Source organism: Dipodomys spectabilis, unplaced genomic scaffold (genome assembly GCF_019054845.1).
Source record: "Dipodomys spectabilis isolate Male_0828 unplaced genomic scaffold, ASM1905484v1 ptg000154l, whole genome shotgun sequence".
Lineage (NCBI taxonomy): Eukaryota > Metazoa > Chordata > Mammalia > Rodentia > Heteromyidae > Dipodomys > Dipodomys spectabilis.
Genome location: NW_024870831.1, coordinates 723,947 through 729,341, shown reverse-complemented (window position 1 = coordinate 729,341; position 5,395 = coordinate 723,947). Strand labels below are relative to the sequence as shown.

The following is a 5,395-nucleotide window of genomic DNA, read 5'->3' as shown; positions in this document are numbered from 1 at the left end:
TTAAAATAGTCATTGAAAAAATTGCAAATGTGAGCAATTGAACAAACAATATAAGTTTTTTCCACCATACAAACAATTTTACAGAAATAAGATGAACTGCAATTTTGGGAACAATCAGGTTTCCTTCTTACAAATAGGCAACCAAAGATATATGCCTGTCTTAAGATTGCATCATTAACTACTTAAATTTCCAGGATACTACATGCTTCAGCAGCACGTCCACCCAAATTACAATACAGAGATTTACATGGCTCTTGTACAAGGATGATATGAAAATTTGTGAAGTATTGCATATTTTTCATTCTTCTGATGCAAGAAATTAAAAACAGTTATTAAAAAGTTGATTACAAATATACAAGTGTAAGAATACATGTAATTCATAGAAATAAAAGTTAGTTTGACATCATTCAATCTTCACTTTTTACAAATTCCTTTACATAGCATAACCTTTATAAAACTTTTGAAATAAGATAACATTGTCATTTTATCCTAAAGAAATAAAATTCTTTAAGGACCTAGGAATTAAAGGAATCTTAAACTGTTTCTATATGGAATGCAATCTGAAAGGACACATTTATTAATGAATCTATATATTATATAACAATGTCGAATTCAAAGGATTATATCTAGGAGAGAATGAAATAGGTTATGGACATTACACAAACAGAATACTAAATATTTTTAAATATACGTTTTTCAGACATGCACCAGAAATATCTTTACTTTCTGTATTACTCATTTCAACAGATAAGTTAAAATTATTTATGATTTAAAAAATCACAAACTCTATAGAAATCATTATAGATGTATACAAACAACTCGAATATATTTTGACATCAAAGTCAGGCAATTCACTTGGAAGAATACCATGGAATCCATGAATTTTTAAAGTAAGATATTGCTGTTGCTTTGTATTGTGAAAATATTTTGTATGGACACATAGGATGGAGAATCATTAGGACTTAGGAGAACAATTTGTACAGCTTTCCAAAACTTCAAAGAGGTAGTAATACATACTTATCCTTTTGGCAATATCAAATGCAGCTTCTTCCAAGTTGTGCTTCAGACATGGTTTGAAATAATGGTTCACCAGAAGGAGATCCAGCATATCTTTGCTATATCTATTCCCAGCAGCAAGATGCAAGGGGGTCAAGAGGCCTTTAGTTTGGGCTTTGTATCTGTATCATGATGAAATAAAGAAGCCACTGTGGTATTATTCCATGTATAAGTACTGTGCAGGGGTGTCCAGCCATTCACAATTATTCCAAGAATATCTACCTTGAGCCACCAACTCATGGACAATGTCTAAGTGTCCACTGTAGGCTTCTCGATGAAGAGGGGTATAGTCATCGTCATCCCTAGTATTCACATGAGTGGTCTTTTTGGAAAGTCGTCTCTGCACTGTAGTAAGGCGGTTATTTTCAACAGAACAAAGAAGAAATTTGCTTGAATCCTTCGCCATTTTTTTCTTGCAACTGATACCATTTCTCACTTTTTCATCTTGTTCTTCAACTTCATAGCAATTGCCTAACCAGAGACTTTGAGTGCCAGTGAGAATGAGCTGTCCATGTATTTTCCCAATAGTTCACATTGGATGAAATGGTCAGAAAAATCCGGTGAATTTTCTGCATTTGTTTTTTTCACTATTATTTATTTTCTCTTTTTTCATTTTTACTATTCTAAATTATTCTAACTGGAGAGTAGGGAATTGGTAGAGAGCAGAGGAAAGATTTTCCTCCGTATTCAAAGGTACAGAATGAAAATGAGGACTAGTGGTGTCTTCATGAGCAGCTTATTCTAGGAATGAGAAAATACGAAATAATGCTTTCTATGTAAATGAATTGGGAAATGGCAGAGGAGAAAGTGAAATGATGCAACCAAAAATATAAAAGCAAAATAAATTAGGATAATTATGGAGCAATCTTATTATCTATGAGAACCATGAAAGGGAGAGAGGAAGAGAGAGACAGATGTGCAATGATCTAGCTAGCCACAAAATCCATCCCTCTGATCAAGTTATAGTGCAAATAATTTTATTTTTTAAAAGAGATGGAAATAGAATTTAAGATCAAATGTCTCCATTGTTTTTAATTATATTTTTATTATCTTAAATACTTGTACAAGGGAATTTCCATTAAACAAATCAGTTTTTTAAGTATAATGGATCTTTATATAGCTTTTCGACACCTTTCCAAACCTCACCCCTCTTTAATTTTTTTCTAGTTTCATACTATCTGAATTGAATATTATACCTTCACTCTCTTCCTCCATAACTCTCTTTATTTCTTTCTTTTGACTTCCCCTCATATCTTCCAAGTGATAGTTTCCTGGTATTCATTTTGTTGGAGTAAAGTTCAATTTCATAAGAAATTAAACCTTTGAAATAATCCTCTGCAAATAGCATGCTTTGGTTAATATTTTTGTGTAAACTTGTATAAATTTCTATCTTCCAAATATGAGACAGAGCATGGGTCCTTTGTGTGTCTGGCTCTGACTTAGTTCACTTAATATATTTTTAGATTTATCCATTTCGTTGCAAATAATGTAACAGTCTTCAAATGGATGGGTGCAATCCAATTGTGTATATGTGCCACACTTTCTCCAACCATCACTCCACCAAAGGACATCTGGGCTGTTTCCGTAACTTGGCTACGGTGAATAGTGCAGCAGTGAACATGGTTGTGAAAGTGATTTTCTGTAACCCTTTGGAAGAATTCATCACTACCTTTATAGGAGCAATCCTCTAGCTAGTTTTCCAGAATAAGAATATCCCTCCCTTCATCTTCATCACAATGTATTGCAAGTCCTCAGAAACACCTTTCCCCCTACAGGTCTCAATGAGCTAAAACCACACAGTGCCCATATTCTTTCAATACATTTTTTACATAATTGGACATATAATTAAGTGAGAACCTTCTATACACTTTCCTAATGTGGGAATGAGGGACATGACAGAGTAAAAGTAAAAAATATGCAATTTAATTAGCTATTATCATATTTAAAATCATTTTCAGCTCTAATTCATAGCCTCACATAATATTATTTTAATCTTTATTTGATTACTTCATCTAACCCATAAATTATAACAGGTGAGTTTAAAACAAAGGGAAAAAGTGTGGTTTGATTTTGACACTCATGTGTGAAGTTGCACAACATGGGCAAATAGATGGATTGGAATTAATAGCTCTTATCCATTTTGTTAACGTAGAGACGGTTTTCCCAAACTGATTCTCGCAATTCGCATTCCATTCAACAACAAGAAACATGTGATAATTTCCTTTGATTTGCTCCTTATTAACTTTTGTTTCCATTTAATTTTATAATGGATGATTTCATAAATCTACTGTAGATACAAAAATATGTTAAAATATTTCTATCAGTATGCATTGATATATACAAACACACATATATTACACAGGTTATAATGATAATGTATAACTTCAGTAACTGTACAATTTACTAAATTATTAAAACTATCGACGGCTCATGCCTGGCATCCTGGTTACTCGGGAGGCTGAGATCTGACGATCATGGTTTGAACCCATACTGGGCAAGAATGTCCAGGAGCCTCTTATCACCAAACAACCAACAGAAAATCAGAATTGGAACTGTGGCTCAAAGTAGTAGAGTGGTAGCCTTGAGAGAAAAATCTCAGCGACATCATCCGGGCTCTTAGTTGAAGAAGTACAATCTACCCAAATAAACATCTATTTAATTTAAACATCTGTAAGTAAAGTATTTCCATCACCCAAATGCACAACCATGCTCATTTGCGAGGTAACTGTTTTTTCTGAAGTACCATAAAACATTTTCACTTAAGTTAAAAGGATTGCACTATGGGTTCATTCTCTCATTCATTTTTCCACTCAAATACTCAAATCTTACAATTTTTCCAATTATTTAAAATCATAGATTTTTACTTTAAAACCCAAATATTAGAGTTTGAATTGAATGTCTTATGCCCACTAAATGGGTGTTCTTACCATTTTGTCCTGTCCCCAACCCTAAATTATCCTTATTATTTTTCAGATACTTGTGTATGACCTTGGGTTCAGTCCATGTTATGTTATTCTTCCTGGAATTTAGAATAACAGATGCATGGCATTGTGTACAGATCTTACTGTCCAGTCTGGGCTTTAACCTCTATCCTCACAACAGTAGACTTCCAGGTAGTATGGATTTTCATAAGCTCGTCGTAGCTGATGTTTTTTTTAAGTCTTTGCATTTCCTGCAGGTTCATGAGTAATGAATTAATTTGTTTTCTTGGGTTATTTTTATTTTTTTTATTGTGTTTCATTTCAATGTATGTGTTGAGTTGTTCCTCACTTTTCCTTTTGTTTCTTTCAATCAAGTTCTTACCTAAAGTGCTGAGAAACCAATTCTTTTTTTTCACGATAGTCAAGATGAACATGATTTATTCCCAAGCAATTTCAATAATATTTAAACACCTTCATATCTATGGATGGTATATAAATGATAAATGCTGCGAAGGGTCTTTTTATTTTCACAGCAGTCTTTGTCATATACAGACAGATCATGAAATATATGCAGATAATTAAACTACAAATGTAAGCAAAGAGAAGAAAAACCTATTATTAATTGTTTGTAAGAGGCTTTCCTTCCAGTGAAAGAAATGCGTTGCTTGACGCAGGATTTCACAAAATTATTTTGCTAGGAGGAAGCTAAACAATCATCTGATTCTATAGAATTGAGGGAGAAGAATCAAACTCCTGAATAGTTTATATTTGGGTCAAATAAAAGCATGCTTCCAAAAAGAGAGTTGACTTTAGAAAAACATGATGAGTTTATGTAAATAGGTGCTTAGCTGATTTTGTTAATTTGTAAACTAATACAGGGAAATAGAGTACAGCAAGGTAAAAAAAGAACTTCGCATTGCAATACTTATGTGTGTGTGTGTGTACACATGCACGTGTATACACGCACATGCATGTGCAAGTGCTCATTCATTCATCATCTCTAAGCTTCTGTGACCTAGGATAGTGGTTTACCACTTTAACCATCGTTCCACTCCTGTTTTTTTGGAGATAATCGCATGTATTTTCATGATTGGACTGGCTTTGAATAGTGGTCTTCATATCTCAGCCTCCAGAGAAGCTAGCTAAGCTTATTCATCCTCCAAGTAGCTAGTTAAAATTGGGCCTGTCCTCTATGCTTCACTGCTCACTTATTCTTGTCCTGAGTTGTTCACATGCCTAAGTCATATATATGTCTAGTTGCCTTAAGAAATACTCTTACTGCTTGGCACCAGGGGCTCCCATCTGAACTCTTAACTACTGAGGAGGCTTGAGAACAGAACCCAGGCCAAAAGTTTAGTAGACTTCCTTCTCAATCTATAGCTGGGTGCATTGGATCATTTCCACCATCCTGCACTATC

General features: G+C 33.7%; 1 pseudogene; it reads left to right on the top strand.

Moving 5' to 3' along the window:
* Positions 1-202: 202 nt before the first annotated feature.
* LOC122118527 lies at positions 203-299 on the top strand (annotated as a pseudogene).
* Positions 300-5,395: the final 5,096 nt, after the last annotated feature.